Below are 20,737 nucleotides of genomic sequence, written 5' to 3' on the forward strand. Positions count from 1 at the left end.
TTTACTCATTGATATTCATTCAAATACGAATCATAATCAGTACTGTAAGTAAAAAAAAATAAACTACAAGTGTCATGAAAGTATCAACATACGTTGGATAGTATTAAATATTGTAGTATTATTATAAAATATTAACTATGGTATTACAACATTTTGAATAATGTATTCACATTTAGATATCTACATAATAAAATCTCAGAAAATACAGGCCAAGAAGGTATTGAGAGGTGATCTAGTCCTTTTCCCTGCCTTAAGGCAGAATCAGGTCTCTATAATTCTGCACAGGCATTTTGCCACTTTTCTTAAAGACTTCTATGACAGAGACTCCCCCAGCAATTTATGTAATTCACTACCTTACCTTTACGTGCTTCTCCGGTGTCTACTCTGAATTTCCTGTGCTGCTTTTGAAGCTCGTTATTTCTTGTATGATACTTTGTGAGTACAGAGGACAGTTTATTTCCTTCTTTGGGTACATGGATATCCAGTGTCATGTAACCATAAGTGCCCCATTTGCTTAAGAAAATATATAAAAGAGCAAGAGAAATGTTACAAAAATTAAACTATATGACACAAAAATACTTTTGTATTCATCATTTCATAGAGATTGGATTGTTTAAGTTGGTTTGACTCCACTTGTATTTCACAAAACTACGTTCTGTGTGAGGTGTATTTCATTCTTATCTGCTACATGCTTGCAAATAGGTTGTTGGATTATTTGTTGTAGATTTTTTCAGAGACTTGAAAATAGGGTGACTTATGTCTAGTTTTCTGCTATAGTTCTCCTGTGATTCATAATTCATCAGAACGAATATTGCAGCCACTTTGGTTATACTGACTTACCAAAAGTTATCTAGTTAATTTATGAGTAACTGTATATATACCATCATTTTGAATATTTCCCCTGTATGTCAAACTACCTATTTATTAACCAAGGTATTTGTCATAGTACTAAATCATCCATAAGAAGTGAAAGGATTTTTTTTTCCAGTGAAAATTTTAGAAAGAAATAAGAAAGTATTACTTTGTTGATAAATTATTGCCATCAACAAATTCTGATTGTGCTCCTGAGTGATATAGAAAATGAAATATAAGTAAAAAAATATCCTCAGTTGTTTTAACTAAAACCAAAACTGAAACTAAACCAAAACCCCAAATCCAAATAGTATAATATTACAAGAATTTTTAAATTCAATTTTGTTAACAGATTTTGGCACCAGTCAAACCAATAGAAAACCACTGTGGTACATCATAATCACAGAATCACAGAATTTCTTGGTTGGAAGAGACCTCAAGATCATCGAGTCCAACCTCTGACCTAACGCTAACAGTCCCCACTAAACCATATCCCTAAGCTCTACAACTACACACAGCACTATTATTTTGTGAACTCAAATTTAGTATACGTTGTATGCCATCCTAATCCTGAAACACTGCTTAATCGTAAAAAAATAATTACTGTAGCCTGGGCTCAGTTGGAATGTTCTTTTCAATTCTTAGGATTGACTACCACCAGTCAAAACTGCTGGCATAATCCCATTCAATTTTAGGCATTCATCTGAGGAGTCCAGGTTAGGATTACCAATTTTCTACCACACGGTTCAGAGAAGCCGTTCTCTTCTCTTTGACTACAGGGTAAATGTTATTTTCTGATGTAGTAAAAGGCTAAAATTAGAATGGATGAATATAGTCCTTTTAGACATGCCTAAGCATAATTTTTAAAGTGTAATTTTTGAAGAGAATGGCTAGATTTTATGTAATATATACATATTAACTATGAGAAACAAAAGTGGAAATCTGCAATTCTGAAAGAAACCTTTGGCAAAAACTTGAAACTAATTTGACAGTAACTACAATTACAATAGTGCAACAGAGATCAGCTGTAGGCAGTATCACAAAGCTGAAAGTAAGGGAAAAACTGGGGTGGAAGGGGGGGGGGGTGAGGGGAGAGAGGGGAGAGAGAGGGAATAGATTAAAAAAAAATAAAAATTCCATGAAGGACTAACTTCCTTAGATGGTGAAGCAGTTTTACCTGGCTGCGCAGCTGAACTCCATCACAATTGTTCTCTTGCTCCCCCTCCTCAAATAAAAATAGGGAAAAAATATGATGGAAAGGGCTCAACGCTTGAGATGAGGACAGGGAGATCACTCAACAATTATCATCACAGGCAAAACAGATTCAGCATAGGGAGATTAATATAATTCATTGCCTACCAGTATCAGACTAGAACAATGAGGAAAGTAAAAGCCAACTAAGAACACCTTCCCCCCATCCACCCACTCCTACCTTCTTCCCCTGAGCAGCACAGGGGAACAGGCAATGGGGGCTGCGGTCAGTCCCTGATGCTTCATCTCTGCCACCCCTTCACGGTCACTCTCTGCCCCTGCTCCATGTGGGGTCCCTCCCACGGGATGTTGTTGTTCCCGAACTGATCCTGCAGGGGCTGACCACAGGCAGCTGCTCTTCAAGAACTGCTCCCACAGGGCTCCGTACCACGGGGTCCATCCATCCCCCAGGAGCAAACTGCTCCATCACGGGTCCCCCACGGGCAGCAGCTCCCCCCAGAGCCAGTGGAGCCCATGCAGCTCCTGCATGGGCTCCACTCCAGAGGCTGCAGCTCTAGCCTGGGGCCTGCTCCTGCGGGGGCTCTCCATGGGCCGCAGCCTCCTCCAGACCACATCCACCTGCTCCACCAGGGGCTCCTCGACGGGCTGCAGCATGGAAATCTGCTCCATGTGGGACCATGGGCTGCAGGGGGACAGGGCCCTCTCCACAGGCCTCAGCAGAACTTCTGCTGCATGCCTGGAGCACCTCCAGCCCTCCTTCTGCACTGACCTTGGGGACTGCAGGGCTGGTTCTCACTCCTCTCTCTCACAGCTGCTGTTGTACAGTACTTTTTCCCTTTCTTAAATCAGCTTTCTGAGAGGCCAAACCAGCATTGTTCACTGGCTCAGCTCTGGCCACCAGCAGGTCCCTGTCACGGCAGGTTGGAGCTGGTTCTTACCTAACATTGGGCAACTTCTGGACTCTTCACACTGAGGCCACCCCTTCAGTCCCCCCCTCCCCCCCACCAAAACCTTGACAAATAAACCCAATACAGCTGGTAAAAATTAAACACTTTTTCGTGTTTTAATGTACATTACCCACTGGAAAAACAAAAAGAAACGAATAAACAAAGAACAACTAACCAACCAACAACAATTATATATATATATGTATATATAGTTAGTATGTTAGAAATTCTTTCACTTTGGTTTCTGAGATAGATAATAGTTCATGGCCTAACTTGGGACATGAACTATTATGTATCTCAGCTGACATAACCTTTCAACATTGTTAAAATAATTTGAGAACATTATCGTCATCTCTAAAAGAGTTAGTTTTGTTGTTGTTGTTATTGCTTGTTTGCTTGCTTACTTGTTTTTATTTTTCTGAATGTTTTTGCATTCAGAAGACTGTTGCCAGCAGGTCAAGGGAGGTGATCCTACCCCTCTACTCACAGAATCACAGAATCATCGAGGTTGAAAGAGACCTCAAGCTCACTGAGTCCAACCTCTGACCTAACACTAACAAGTCCTCCACTAAATTGTATCACTAAGCTCTAAATCTAAATGCCTTTCAAAGACCTCCAGGGATGGTGACTCAACCACTTCCCTGGGCAGCCCATTCCAATGCCTAACAACCCTTTCGGTAAAGAATTTCTTCCTAATATTCCTAAACCTCCCGTGGCACAGCTTTAGCCCATTCCCCCTCATCCTGTCACCAGCCACGTGGGAGAACAGACCAACCCCCACCTAGCTGCAGTCTCTTTCAAGGTACCTGTAGAGTGCGATAAGGTTGCCCCTGAGCCTCCTTTTCTCCAGGCTGAACAATCCCAGCTCCCTCAGCTGCTCCTTGTAAGATTTGTTCTCCAGACCCCTCACCAGCTTTGTTGCCCTTCTCTGGGCCACACCTTGAGTATTGTATCTAGTTCTGGGCTCCCCAGTACAAGAGGGACATAGAACTACTGGAGCGAGTCCAGGAGTGGGCTACAAAGATGATTAGGGAACTGGAGCACCTGACATATGAGAACAGGCTGAAAAAACATGGGCCTGTTTAGTCTTGAAAAGAGAAGACTAAGGGAGACCTCACTCTTTCAGTTGTGCTCAGCAAGAGGATGAGAGACAATAGGCACAAACTGAAGCACTGGTGGTTCTGGCTGAATATGAGGAGGCACTTCTTTACTGTGAGGGTAAATGAGCACTGGAAGAGGTTCCCCGGAGAGGTTGTGGATTTCCTTCTCTGGAGATATTCAAAACCTGCCTGGATGCCATCCTGCGTAATGTGCTCTAGGTGATTCTTCTCACAAGGGGGTTGGACTGGATGATTTTCAGAGGTCCCTTCCAACCTCTGCCGTTCTGTGATTCTGTGACTGTTACTTATACCAACAGGCTCATTTTAGTTTTCCAGTGAGAATCTTAGTGATAGACTAAGAAATGGAACTTTGTTGACATGTACAAGTTCTCATTATATTATGCATGAAGAAAGGGTTTGGATTAGTTTTTATATCATCTAATTTTGCATTTTGTGTTTTCATATTCATCAGCTGTCTGCTTCTATTTATAAAACTGGCCTGTATATGACCCTGCTCAAACTTTTAAAATAGTTTTTTGTTGTTGTTGTTGTTTGTTTGTTTGTTTTATGAACAGGAAAATAAACCTAGCAATGGAATGAATGTTCTAGACATGCTTATTTCAGACAGTCATCCCATGAAATGTTCAGAGGATATTGGTGTGAACAATATGTTATGTCCTTTTTTTTTTTTTTTTTTTTCCTTTAATGTACAAGAATCTACAAATTTTCTGGAGGTCAGTCTGGCAATACTAAATTTATTTAAACTCTATCAACCATTGAAGAAATGAAATGAACAATAGCAGCACTCTGTAGTATTTACAAATACTTTTACAGGAGGTCATTGAACCTATGAACGCATTGTACATGCCAATTTTTTGTGTTCATTAAATAGAAAAAGTATGTGTAACTATGAACTGCAAACCTTATTTGGAAAACACATAACTTAGGAGCATCAAAAAAACAACTGGGGTCATCTTTAGAGCAGATTTCATAGTTGCCTATGAGTGTTTTGCTGCTTTTAAATGGACTTTAAACGGATCTTAAATCTATTTTTTATTTTGGCTAACAACCGTATTCAGCTTCAAAAAGCTGAAGGCCCACTAAAAAATGCCTACCAGAACCATTAGGTCTAGAAAAAGTGATGTTTCTGTAGCTGTGTAGGAGACTTCTTTCAAACATTTGATTACTAAATTTTGGTCACTTCTCTTTACTCTGTGATTCTTCCAAGATAGTAGGTTTGTATGACTTTCTTCAACTCTGAGTTTGCAATTCATATGCTACAGAAGAGACACAATACGGGAAAAAAGTGTAAGTCAAGTGGAAAATACAGGTCTTTGTGAATTTTGTGAATGCAATTGGAGTTTATTACACATACACACTGCCAATTCAAAATGATTTACACATTGTCCTAGCCTAGGAAAAGGTAATTCCCTGTTCCGAGTAATGAAATCCAACATTAACTAAATATATTGGATATCACAGTCACTAAGATGTGCATGTGAACTTTCAGAAATTGTGCTGGATGTAGGCACAGGTCTGTTTCACTTCTCTGAAAACAGGTATAACAAGGAAGGGTAATCTAATTCTATATAGAAAATAGTTCTCCAGGTTCTTTTTCATTGCTAATGAAAACTAGATAAAACTAGATAAAACTAGATATCTTGATAGTAGTCTATCACAGTGTTGGCGCGATGTTATTGTTAATTACTTTGGAATTTCACAGAAGTGTGTTTTAAACTGATTTTAAAAAAGGAGAAGAACTCTTTGCCATATAAGATGAAAAGATATGATAATCTATAGCAAAACTTTGTCCACGGGTATGAAAATTGTTTCCTAATGCAATTTAGAAAATATGAATTGGCACCATTTTTATACAGACCTTATTTCCTCTGCTGGTCTTTAGACATAGTCTAGACTGATTTTTGAGATGTGGCTCCCTGCCATCCAACAGCTGCTAATTTTTATGTCTTTTTTTTTTTTTTTTTTTTTTTTTTAATATTTAAGGTGTGCTTTATTGATAGGAAAGGCTTTGCTCTGTATAATTAATAGCTAATTTCCTCTCGCAAAAAAAAAATAAAATATATATATATTAAAAAAAAAAAAAGCTCTGTGCTCAGTTCTTTTCTGAAAGAAACTCAATAAGAAGTCAAAGACACTTGTGGAATCTATCAGAGCATATACTTGAGGCAGTTTGGTATTTTACATATCTTATACTAATAATTAAAGAAAAAAAATCAATAGCAAACTCCAAACATTCTATTTAGATATCAGAGTTGGATGTTTTTAGAGTAATGTTACACAGAATATGTCTCATCATATATAGGTTGTAAACAAAACAAAACAAAAAACAAAGACCAAAATGAAAACATGATGATGATGATGATGATGATGATGATGATGATAATAATAAAGTCAAAGCCTGAAAGTTCTGTTCTGACAGATGAAGCTTGAGAAAATGCATAACATAAACCACTGCACTTGACTTTTCGTATTAATACTGGGACATTTTATGATGAACTCCTATTTAAGTATTCTAGCCAAGTCTGAAGAAATTATTGACCAGCTTTAACTGATGACATGCCCATAAAGTCATCAACAAATATTGGTGTCTAATTCTTAAGTGCATGTGGACGCCAGAGATAATGGATTATAGGGCAGTGGCCTTGATAGATAAGATTTTTAATGTTTATTTAGATGTTAGATGCTTTCTTAAATAATCTAATTTCTTTCTCTCACTCTCTCTTTTTTTTTTTTTTTTTTAAAAAAAAAAAAAAACAACAACAAAAAAAAACACTTTAAATGCTTAGCATTAATAAGGTATTGTTGATATTGTTTTGAATTTACCTAGGGAATTTTGGGACATAAAGGTTGCACCAAGACTGGTAAATGTTTTTTTTTCTTGGAGCTCTGTATGTGGATATCTTCTAACATTCACGTAGCTCTGCTCATGGAACCCTGAAATAGCCTAACTGCACAATTATTTTCCCTCTCAGCACACACAGAAACAATGTGATTTGTGATAACGCTAAGCCAAAAAAGCAAAACAACAGCATGTGAACATCTTCTTCTAAATAGTATTTTCCTATGATATTGATGTGAATTTTTCCACCTATAGTTTCCTCTCAAAATCACAAGGTCTCTAATAAAATTTTAAGCCAGCTTCAACAACTTTTTTTCCCCTACTGCTTACTAGGGTTTGTCAGGAAGTTTAGAGAACTGTAATTACAGGAAAATAGTGTTGTATTAGTATTGTATGTTGGAAAATAGCAATGCTAATGCTCAGCCTGGAATGTTTTCAACAAAGTTCCAGTGGTTCAGAGCTCTCATCTTTACTCTTGTAAGGATTATGGATAAATTATTAAAAAAAAAAAAAAAAAAGTATTTTTGAGCCTCCTGAGAAGCAGACTAATAGAAAACAAAAGTAGTAAAATCAGTATCTTTACCAAGGGCCTCCTTAGGAATACATCATAAAAATAATTCAGTCTAACTGACTTAGCAGGGAATTTTCACCAAATCTCCATCCTCAATAAAATCTCTGACAATCCCATGGTCATTCTTCAGGAAGAATATAATATGTTACATAGGTCAATCACACAGTCACTGTGCCTTGTGTGTGTCAGTGATGATCTGACTGACAGTTGGTGACATATTGTACATCCATTGGGACAGAAGAATGCTCACACAGGGGATGCTGATAACCTTTCCTATGGTTGTCTCTATAAATAAGAACCACATATAAAGGAATTATATTGATTAGACTAATGACAAAGCTGATGATGTATTGTAATCTCCTTGAAGAGCTCATTCAGAGGGATACTCTGCTGATCATTTAAAATTATTCACTAATCTAGAATTAACAGGAGCCTTTTCTTCTGCTGCTATTTTATTATTTTATTTTATTTTATTTTATTTTATTTTATTTTATTTTATTTTATTTTATTTTATTTTATTAATTTAATTTAATTTAATTTAATTTAATTTATATTTTCTTTTATTTATTGATTTCCTTTTTTTTTTTTTTTAATTTCCTTTTTTCTTTTTTTTTCATTGCAACATGTGCACAAACCTGTATGATGGAGATGATGACTGATGATCATGACAGTAATGATAATGGCTGCTTGATTTTTTTCGTATGCTCTTATTCACTAGTCCTATATACTGAAAGAATACAGTATGCACCATGACTTGAAATTTCTGAGATGATTCTTTTTTTCCACCTGAAAATACATTTCATCTGCATTTCAGATCTCATGTCCATTCTTTAGAGAACTTCAAATTAGAAAGGAAATATCATGGCTATTTTTAGTTTTAACCAAATATTTAAAATAATTGACATTTGAGAAATGAGAAAAGTCTCTTCTATATGTTGCACATTCCTTTATTAATCTACATACCATTACTGATGAATCAAAGGAATTCTAACAAAAGTGTAGTTATGTTTTGCATATTACAATGGAATCTACAAGACGTTTTTTTTTTTTTTTTCATAACAGGACAAGATAAAATAAAACAGTTTCCCAGAAAATAAAAGTTACATATTAAATATTTATTTAATCACTGTCACTGTATACTGCACAATGATGAGAATTCTGAATTGTAGACTCTTAAGGGTTAGGAACAGTTCTTATCTCTCATAAGCTTTGTTGTTTTGAGAGGCTGGGAAGGTATTGATTTTTAAAACATCCAACAAATTCAACAGTCAACCAGTCATCGGTCACTGTTTACTGTCACAGAGATTCTGTACTTAGACATATAATAGCATAGGATTCATTTTCTTTTTGATGGTTAAACACAGGTAATAAAGGTTAGAAAGTACCAGAGATCTCAGTATGTATTGAATAATCATGTAATAAGTTAGAACTTAATAAGTTGAGTTGACCTTGAAATGAAGAACAGCAGAAGAGACATAGGATCAGTCTTTTTTGACACAAAAAGGGAAATGAACTTCAGGTCATTCCTACTTCCTTGTACTACTTTCCCACTGGCCATTATCCTGGAGGTGTTGTGCTTGAGAGATTTCATCAACAATACTTTATCATTACTACGGGGCAATTCAGAGAACCACATTAACATTGGCCTCAGAGGAATTTTTCCACATGTCATCCCAGCCAGAGGCTAAAGAGCTATAAGAGAAGTTATGGAGGGAAGCTAATTAGAAAAGGGAAAGGAGGATGGAACACAGTATAAATATAAAAAATAAAAATAGAAATCTATTATTCTCAAAGCTGTAATGGTATATGTCCTTGTGTGTATTTCTAGTTCCTTTCCTCTGATGCCCTGTGACATTCTCACATTTTGAGTTACATTACATATTCAATCAGACAGCAAGCTTGGAGGAATATTATGGAATCTTTTTTTTTTTTTTTTTTTTTTTTTTTTTTCAGAAATGAAATTCTATAGCATAACTTTTTCATGAAGGTCATCGCTACAAGCTAAAAGTTGGAGACACATAGTATGTGCATTTATTTAAGATGCACAGGTGTCATAAATCATACCATTCAAAACATTTGTGTCTTGAATCTTTCACATTTAGTTATGAAGTGGAGAAGTTTCAGGACATTATCTGAAAGTTTGTGTCTTTATGGAAAGTCTTTAACACATCCTCCTCTTTCCCTGACAATTAGACTCTGATAAAACAAACAAACAAATAAACAACAACAACAACAAAACATTGTTTTGTTTGTGGGTTTGTTTTTTGAATGTTTGTTTTGCTTTCTATTTTTTATTTGTTTTTACTATAGATTTCATCAGCTTTCCAGTATATTCTGATAAATTTCTTTAGCACAACCTTTCAACATAGCTCACGTTGATATGCATTCATACTTTGGATGCAATTATCTTAGTTCAGGAAACTACAGCTGAACTTGTCATCCAAGTCTTCTTTTGTATTCAGAGACAAAACCAGGCACTCTTAGAACACAATTCATTTGACTTGTTCTACAATTTTATATTAAGATGATAGCAAGTATTTCTCTCCTATTGTCATGATTTTGGCTGGGACAGAATTAATTGCCTTCATAGAGGTTGACACAATGCTGTGTTGTGGATTTTTATGAAAATAGCGTTGATAATAACAGTTGTATCAACAGATGTGTATCAATGTTTTTAGTCATTGCAGACACCAGGACTCTTCTGCTTTTCATGCTGGCCTGACAGGCTGTGGGTGCACAAGAATCTGGGAGGAACACAGCCAGGGCAAGTGACCCAGACTGAGCAAATGGTTGTTCCATACCATATGTTATGCTTAGCAATAAAAGCTGGGGTAAAGAACAAAGAAGGAGGGGGATGTTTGGAGTGATATTTGTCTTCCCCCCCCCCCAAAAAAAAAAAAAAAAAGCAACAAAAAAACCAACCACATTACAAATGATGAGCCTACTTTCCTAGAAGTAGATGAACATCTCCCTGCCAATGTGAAGTAGCAAATGAATTCCTTGTTTTGGATTGCTTGTGCATAAAGCCTTTGCTTTACTTGGTAAATTCTCCTTATCTCAACCCATTCGTTTTCCCACCTTTACCTTTCTGATTCTCTCCCCCATACCACCTGGGGGGAGTGAGTGAACAGCTGTGTGGTACTTAGCCTCCTGCTAGGGTTAAACTACAGTGCCCATAATTAGTGAATCTCGGTAGGTCAAGCTGCTTACAGGAAGAAGTGATGATATCAGTGCTGAAGATGTCTATGTTTCATCGTGTGTAACCAATCCTTAAAGACCGGATAATTTCATCATCTTGTTTTCTCAGAGAAGAACTAGGTGAGCAGAATCTAAGTAAACTTTTTTCTCTCTCTCTCTCTCTCTCTCTATTTTTTTTTTTTTTTTTTTTTTTTTTTTTTGGATGTAGACCTCCATAAATTCACATTCTCCAGCTTTCCTCTTGCTTTTGAAATGTTTTTTTTTTTTTTTTTTCACCTCTACACTACTCAAATTGGCAATAATTTCTGAAACTGTGCAGTTTGGAACCTGTCACTTATGAAATGGGCTCAATACAGCTGTTAAGATATAGCACTGATCATCTTATGATGCTGAGCAAAATGGAAGCCTTGTGGATCATCGCTGCCTTTAAGATTTGCTCCCCTGATAGCTATTCAAGAAACTTAGCTGGTTTCAGGGTTTACTTCTTTATGAATAGTGTTTCATTATTAGCTGGAATTTGAATAGCTACTAATGAGTTTTCTGCTTATGAGTCTAACCAACATTTCTAGCAGGAACATGAGTCTTATTCTACCTAGTGAGAGTGTGGTTTGTACATTTTTAATTTTTTAAATCTCCTGTGGAGATCTGTACTATAAAAATGAATAAAATAATCTTTTAAAAATTCCTAAAATACTCTTATTCATGTGCTGTCTGCTGTGATAAAAAAGGTGGTAGGTGCTTAATAAAATGACTGACAGGCAATATAATGCAAGTTGCTAGTAGAAGCGCTGGTTCTGTAGCACATACTTCAGTTCAGCCTAAGTCCTGTATCTGTGAAGAATGATAATTAAAGAAGAACAAATACTAGATATTTAAAATTCCAGTTCACTGAGAATGAACAGACATACCGCTCTACTTTTTTTTTTATTAATTCCTTTCTTCTCTCAGTAGTACTTTTAAAGTTTCTGCATATTATATATTCTGTTACCCATAAGCTGGAGTACCTTGTGTGAAGACATTATCCATTTTCTAAAGTTTAAGTTGTGTTAACATATGACTTTCTTTCTCTGTTGCCTGTAGAATAGCATTTAAATGAGGTACTTTTTTTTAACGTCATAAATAAATTCTTCTGCTGCTGTAACTGTAAAAATATGTAAAAAGACAGAAATTTCTGAAAAGACAGAAAACTGTTTAGGACATTAAAAGTCTTCTGTAGATTTTTGTTTATTTGTTTTTTACACTTAAAGTAAAAAATATAAACTTTACAGCATAATTATTTCCCTTCAAATTTAAGTTAGACTCAGAGATTGTTAAAGAACTAGGTCAGTGGTCTGGGAAGTCACATGATTCTTAAGTTAAAGCAAAAAGCTGTGTAGATATGCATGTGGATGTGGATGTGCATTTGTATATACAGGTTGAAAACCTAAAACCTTTCTGTTTGTACCTGGTGACCATTTGGATGTAGATTATCAAGCACTGAAAGACCTAGCATAGGAATTGTTGTTGTCATTGGTTTTCTTTTTCGTCTACATTATCTTTTTAAAAAGCAGTCCTGCTCTATCTAATAAAGATGGTTCTCACACAAAATTGTTTGGCAAGCTTCACCAGTTATCCAAACTTTACTCCTTCAAATGAGTACCAATCACACTATTTTGGTAGAAAATTACATCTGAACAAAAGGAATTGACCTCAGACAAAGACCAGATGACTCTTGTCTCTCAGGTAAAGCTGGAGGTGTTCAAGGTACCATCTGTATTCACAAAGTATTTTGTATTTACAGTAAAAAGTGTTCTGTATTTATAAAGTACTGCCACTGAAAGAACAGTAAGACTGGTAATTTTACAGGTATTTGTGCTGTGCCACTATTTTCCAATTGTTGGCTTGAACTAATCAGAAATTCTAAGTGGAAGAAGAAATCTACACCCTTCCAAGCCAAAATGACAGATGACACCAAGTTGGGTGGGAGTGTTGATCTCCTTGAGGGTAGAAAGGCTCTGCGAACTGATCTGGATAGACTAGATTGATGGATTTCATCCAATCACATAACATTCAACAAGGCTAAATGCCAGGTGCTGCACTTGGGTCATAACAGCCCCATACAGTGGTATAGCTTTGGGGAAGAGTGGCTGGAAAGTTGCCCAGTAAAGTTGTCCTTTACTAAAGGACCTTAGGGTGTTGTTTGACAGCATGCTGAACAAGAGCCGGTGGTGTATCCGGATGGTCAAGAACGCCAATACTACCCTAGCTTGTGTCTGAAATAGTGTGTCCAAGAGGACTAGAGGACAGATTGCCTCTTTGTATTCAGTGCTGGTGAAACCACACCTTAAGTCAGTTTTGGGCCTCTCACTACAAGCAGATAATGCAGTATATTGAGTTGCTTGAGTGCAGAGAACAGCAACAAAGCTCTTGGGTGAAGGGACTAACAAATGTATGGACATGGCATTAAGATACATGGTTTACTTACGGGACACGGTAGGTTGGACTTGATCTTGATCTTGAAGGTCTTTTCAAACGTAAATGATTCTATTTTATAAATATTACTGCATGCCTTTTGACAATTCTGTTCAACTTCATCTTTGTATCCACCACCAGAAAGGAATAGTAAGGTAAACTTCTTCCAAGCAATCTAATAAAAAGTATACTGAGATTACACTAGGCAGGGGAATTTTAAAGCAACTTTGTACCCTTTTATTGATGGATCAGTATATAATTTTCAAAAGCAGACAATTTAATAGAACGTCTTTAGTCTACATGTGTATATTTAGACATAGAAAATAGAGCTTTATTTTTCTGTTAAGAAAAAAAAAAAAAAGACTTGTGATCAAATCTTAATCTATTTAAACATCCACTTTTATGAAATAAGTCACTGTTTAACGTCCATAACCTTTTTCAGAATGTATGTATGTATGATGAATCTCTGGCAGCGCAGCAAACACTCAGATGCATTGGTAAAGCACAGAGCAAGTGATATCATCATGTGGCTCATACCAATCAAATATTATTTAAAGTATAATAAATCAGAATAAAACTACATGTCAGGCATTCAAAGTTTACGAGCAATAGAATTGCAGTACAAAGTCATTGGCAGAAGGAGAAAATCACTACTGCAATCATGCTGCAATTATCCAGTTCTAGACTTCTTTATATGAAAAGTGGAATTGTAACACTTTAATGAAACACTGATAATAATTGTAAGCTTGTATCTTTGACGTCTTCAGATTTGACTTTGCTAGGATGTTGTTTAGAGGCCAAAAGAACAAAATTAACAAGTGACTAAAAGCCGCCTTATGTTACTGTATCAGAAAACATCTGTCAGAATGTCTAAATCTATATCATTTAGTCAGAGTGAAATCATCAGTGTGCAGAGTATAGCAAAAATGTCTCAATTATTTTATTTCTTCATTTTCAGGGTTATTAATAGTACTTAAGCATAGGCAACTGACATGGGAATTTCCAATAAGAATACTTCAATAATGCTTTTTCTCTGAACCATCCTCTGGAAGGGTTTCTCCCTCTCTTCCCCCATTTTTCTCCCTCTCTCCTTTTCCTTCCCTCTCCTTCTTTCTCTTTGTATTTTATATTTTTCTCTCCTTCATTCTCTTTCTCTCCTTCCTCCTGGGTAATATTGGGCAGCAAGGAGACTTTCAAGGACATTGTGAATATTCCACTTTTCATGAAGATATAGAAAATATATGTTTAGATTAATAGCATTAACTAAAGTAGACTGAGGTACCGCACAAGGCGCATATGTATTCTTCATGCAAATAGAAGAGCTTAGTATTTCTGATTACCGTTTCATAATCAGGGAAAAATGGGCTCCTTCTCCAACAGAAAGTACCTTATTAATGAATTATGTCTGTTTGGTTATGTGGAGAGTTGGACCAAAACCAAGTAAAATGCTGAGGGTTAATTTTTATCCTAAATCCCTGAAGCTTAAGATGGTGCAAAATTCATTACTTTAAAATATTGTAATTTGTACCTTTCTCTCAAGTGTGTAAACTAATATCCAAGAAGTAGAATCTGTAAATGAGTTCATGAGAAGTCAAGAGACCTATTATGTAAGAAACCACAAAATGATTTTTGAAGGCATAAAAGCCCTTAAATGTACTGTAAATTTGTTATAAATACTGTCTGGTTGATCTTGCAGTCTTTTGGCAGGCAAATTTCTCCTTGATGCCAATGGGAGTTTTGCCATTATCAGAATTTCAAAGATGAGATTGTCTATAAACACCCTAGTAGTCTAAAACATTACATTTTATTATCTCCATGAGGGCTATATTCCTAATAAAGTTAATAATAGTGAATAAATTTGTTCCTGCCTTACAGCTCTGAGAAAACTAATACAGATATAAGATCATATCTAAGCTTTACTTAAGTTTATAAGTAAGCAACTGGGTATAGTCATTGTGCCTTGCTGATTCATTGTCTGCCACATGCCTTTCTAGCTGACTGTGAGTATATGGGTGTGTTTGGTTCTGTGATAAATACAGCTGTATGAATTGGAAATGTGTAATTTACAAACTTACCTTAGAAAATTTGACTTGTTAATAGAGTGACTGTTTTTCTTTGCTTTGTTTTAGGGTAACTCAGCTTCTGTGAAGTCTCTAACAAGCTATTTGATGAATAGAAGACTTTCACAAGGATTTTTGCTTCATGTTAAAACTTGCCATGTTCCAAACAACATCTTAAAACCCATGAGGCATAGGAGAACAATTGTGTTGTAAATGTATCTTAATATGTCATTCCCTGTCCCCTGCTGCTAAGCAAAAATGATGTTTCCATGCTTACTATGAATTTCTGTGCTTATAAAAGACTGTGTCTCTTATTTAGCTGTTAACTGAAACTATTTTCTATATTTGTTAAGTTAAAAATAAAGCTGTAGTAGAAGCTAAACATTAAGGACTAAACCTAAAGGACATTAAATTTACAAGAGCCCACAGACTCCATGGTTCTGGTTGGAAATGTATTACTTGGTCAGCTTAGATTTTTTTTCTTTAATGATTTTATTATTCTACGTTAGGACAAATTTCCTTGTTAAGCATGGTGAATTAACAGACATCAAACTGGGTAAATAGCTTGTCAATGTACTGTATAATGGCAAACATTTGAAGTACTTACAGTAACCAATCCTATTGCACAGCAATCTCCCCGCACCTCATTTTCTAGTCACTTCAAATACTGTCACACAGAATACTTCTCCACAAAACCTCATTTCCCAGTTCTATGTAGCTAGTGTGAAATGAGCCACTTACCCTCAAAAATAACCACTGAAGGTTGTCAGAAGGCAGTTTGATCAGCTACCAATTCTCTATCTGCTGTAATAAAGTGGCAATGTTGTCATTCCAAACCAGCCTCTACAGAATACAGTTTCTCCTCCTAGGCCAGCTCCAAACAAATATTCCACTGTGGCTCTGAGAGACTTCTGATATAGTATTTTCTTCCCTTTGGTTTGCATGTGGGGAGGAAAACAAACAAAAAAAACACTAAAGCTATTACTCATTTTTGTGGAATATTGAAAACATCTATCACAACATATATCTGAATGTATTATCATCCTGCTGAAATGCTGTTGTGTTTTTTGTTGGTGTTGTTAGTTTATTTGTTTTTGTGATGGTTATAAATTATTGATTGTAGTATAATTCTTCTATATGGTATCAATTTCTACCTGTGCTTACAAATGAAAACTCTGTGCTGTTTTTCCCCACATTCAATCATTGGAATAAGGCCTCCATGACTTAAAAGTGGTTACATTTTATCCCTTCTGTGTTGCAGATGAAAATGTATGCATTACCTATACATATTAAATTCCTTTACAAATATAAATATGTAAGCACACACACAAGGTGTTCCTACATTGTCTGTGCCAAACTTGCACTAATTTTGTCTGCGACATTGAATACATATTAATCATCAATGAAAGGACAATACAAGTTCTCTGAATCTCCAGAGTCCCTTTTATTGGTTGTTTCTCATGGACCATGTCCTTGGTTCTTCAAAAAAGGAGACAATGAAAAGAAAACATTGGCCAAAACCTGTTCATATAAATTTCATAGTCGAATTGAAAATAAGATTGTTGGTTTCTTGGAAGAAAGAACTTTTCAAAGAGAATTGTTTTCTAAAGAGGGAAACAGAGACAATCTGTCATAGAGTGATCCAACACTCTATGTGAGTAAAGAGCCCTCTCTATGTGAGTAAAGAGCCCTTCAGAGCCACCAGAGGTCTGTTCTGATGCCTATATTTCTTAGATTGTTCCGTTATGATGCAATATCTGTAGATAACTGTACAATAATCAAAACAAGGTATTCAGTATATTTCAGAAATCGTAGCTTGTTTGTAAAGTCCAGGAAAAGTGAGTTTGCTCAGCAATACACTGTTGAGTTAGTGTTTTTAATGACTCTGAGATCTGTTGTTCCTTTCTGACACCCCTATCTAAAAAGGTCTCTCAAGTGGATATTAAGCTATGAAGTCTTCTGATTCTATGATGTAGCATAATGTTTTTGGAACTGTTTACTCTGCAGTGCTGAGCTCTGGTTCCAGAACACTGCAATAAATCCCATTATTTCTAAGCTATATTTAGCTGTATTTATCGTTATTCTAGCGAAGAGTACTTGCTTCAACATTTGTAAGTATTTCTGGAGTTCTAGAAGGAATCACTTTATTGGATTTTACTTTCTCTTAATGATTATTCAAGAGAAATTTAAGACTGAAATGCAAGGAGCTAAACCTAGCATACTTCTGCAGAAATTTAATTCCCAGCAAGAAGAAAGTGTTTATTTTTTTTTTTTTCATACAAAACACATGAGATAGGACTGAAGTTAAAAGTTATTTTAACAATTATATGCAAATTTCAACTTGTCTAAATTACATCATCCAAGTTAGTGCCTGATATTTTAACTTTCAATGAGAACACAGGCATCTCTCTATAAAAACTGTCTCAGAATGTATATGTGTATGCACACATTGAGTTTTGTGTGCACTAACATATGGTTATGCATATCGTTAGGTTCATTCATATGTCTCTGTGTGTACAATCATATGTACAAAAATACATAATTATTTTTTATAGCTTGTTGAAAGCTGGTAACCTGTCTTTGGTAAAGGAAAAGCTGGAAAATGATTTAATTCAGAGGTACTTTCTTGAAATCTGCTTTAAATATATCTATACAAAAAAAAAAAAAAAAAAAAAAAAAAAATTACCTTGAAAAATGCATAACTTCATCAAAGGAAAAAATTTAACATAGGTTATATTTCCTAAAACATATTAATTAGATTTGCAGTGTTAGATAAGTTGTTAATAGCAACTATTTAAGTCTGGTGTTTACTGCTAATGAAAGCTATGTTTTTCTGTGAAATTTCAGTGATCAAGTACCACTATACAATAAGTTTATTTCCTGAATGATATTTTCTCATGGAAGCTATTAGTCAGACTGGAAAACTTAAATAGACTTGTTGTTTTCTTTTGTTTTCCCTTGGATAGTTTTTGTTTGTTTGTTTGTTTTTTTTTGTCTCTTATATATATTTGAGTAATGGAAAGGAAAGCTAAAGAGAAGAAATAACGTTTGTATAACTTATACAGATATATACATTCATTACAGTAATTCTTCTTCATAGGTAGGTGTCCAGGTACTGTAAGATATTTCACATGATCTTTATTCCATTGGTCAAGAGTTCCAGAGCCTCATCTGAATGTAATGTTTTGGGAGGTCAGGATCATGCAGGGAAAGACAATTTTTAGCCAGTTAGTGCCAATCCTGTAGAGAGTCTTAATACTAGAGCAGAATCCTTGATTTGGTCTCTGAATTTCATGAGGAGATAATGGACCACTGGGGTGATATGCTCATCATGACCTCTGCTGCTAAGCAGATGAGCTAACATGGCCTATAATACCTGAAGGTTTTTCAGGTTTTGCTGTTCCTGATTCAGGGCAACAAGTTGAATGTGGATATCTACATGTCAGTGTGAGTGTCCTACTGCAGCCATATAATTTTATTTTTGTTCTTTAAAGAACTTTTCCAGTTTTCATTGATAACAAAGTATTTGATGTATGTCAAATATGAAATGAATGATAAATAATAAAGTTCAGATTAGCGAGAAAATCAAATTTAAAAAAATCAGTATGTTTCAAAAGTCTATCATAATCTTCAAGCTAAAGTGGCAGTCATTGATGGATTCAACAAAGATGTAAGGATCACATCACCTGCCTTTTTCTCATCTGTACAAAGATAACTATCCAAAACAGTCTTAATAAGATTAAATTAAAAGTTTGGCATGTCAGAAGAAGGCAATCCAAATTAACCCATGCCCAGAATCTAAAGGAAACACAAAACAGAAGGGTGTTCATAGGCATTTTCAGTAGGCTGGAAGGCTACAAAAAATTTTTTAACAGTACAAGTAGTTTTCATCTGACCAAACTTAATTTAATCTGTTAGATTCCCCTTATAAGCAATGGGAAAAAAAAAAAAAAAAAAGTATTTTAAAATGTAGTTAATTTAATCCATAAATAGATTTCTAAAACATCACAAATGAATTGAAGCCTGTTACTCTGCATTAACTGTACAGATAACCAGACAAAACTATGTTTTATTGAAAATATGTAAATTTAGAGTTGCTTACAGGAATGACATAAGAGAAATGTATGCCTTGGACCTTAATATATCTCTATGTCTTTCTGATAATCATAAATAAATAAAATAAATAACAGATGCAATCTGATGCAATCCTTGTATTTTCTCTTTTGCTCACAAAGCCAGTGAGAGAAATTTAAGGCTAGGACTGAGTAGGGTATTTTCAGATACGAATTTGATCTTCCTGGGAAGACCAAAGAGAAGATCCAAAAAAAAACAAACAACCAAAACAAACAAAAAAAACCCACTATTCAGTTTGAAAACTACTCAATTTTGATTTCTCCACAAACTCTAACAGAGAAATTACAATGCTAGAAACTTTCAAAATGTTAATAAGTATATACACATTTCTAAAACTCTTGTAATCAAACACCCAAAATTTTCACTCCTCTCCCCGCTCCCAACACACAGAGCATCATTGCTGCTGGGCTGGGTCACATTAACACACCCTCCCCCACCCCGGTGTAATATAGGCTCCCCACTTGCTCATCCCCTGCAGCAGATGTGAGGACTCCAGTTCTGTGTGAGGAAACTAGGTCCCCTGCACCCAGCAGTAGGGAGCCTCTGAGTGCTGCCCTCATGCTGACACCCCACTGCAAGGTGTAGGCTGCTCCCACTTGGTCCATGGGGCAGCTGTGCTACCTGGTCTGGGCTGAGAGTGGGTTGATAGAACAGAGCCGCCATGGCAGGTAAGACCCGTGTTGCATGTTTTTTTTGTTGTTATTTGGTTGGTTTGGTTTTGCTTTTGTTTTTAATACTTCTTTTCAGATTGCCTTCTTCTGTACTTCAAAAGTCTATGAAAATCCCTTGGTACTTATTAATCTAACTGATGATTGCATTGCTGCTTAACACTGACAGCTGAGGGTAGATGGCCGTCTTTATCCTTAAAATGATCATTTTTGTACACTCTCCATACAGTTTTGTCTATTCAATCCCCACACACAGTGTGTGCAGTCATATCCTTATCTAACAGGTGGTGTTATCCAAGCCATTTGCCAACGGTGGTTATATACTCCCATGCTGATTTATTACACTAATCATTTCAGCCATGGCTTTTACAAGAAAACCAGCATCTGTTGTATTTATATATATTTTTTTAAGTAGAACAGATTTTGTGGAAAACCTGAGAAGCTTCATGAGCACTGGAATATTTATAATGCAGTTACTGGATCAGTCCCAGTAACAATGAGTGCTTGAGTACCATTAATTTATGCATGGTAGGGAGCTGTGTAGGTAGTTTCTCCAACTTGCTTTCTGGATATGTGGAGATCTCTAAGATGACTCAAGGATGTTCCTAGTGAATTTAAACGCTTCCAGTATTGGTGACATACGAGACAGGATTTTATTTTTAATCAGAGCTTTTCAATTAGGAA

This window comes from Aythya marila (genome assembly GCF_965140915.1).
Source record: "Aythya marila genome assembly, chromosome: 1".
Taxonomy (NCBI): domain Eukaryota; kingdom Metazoa; phylum Chordata; class Aves; order Anseriformes; family Anatidae; genus Aythya; species Aythya marila.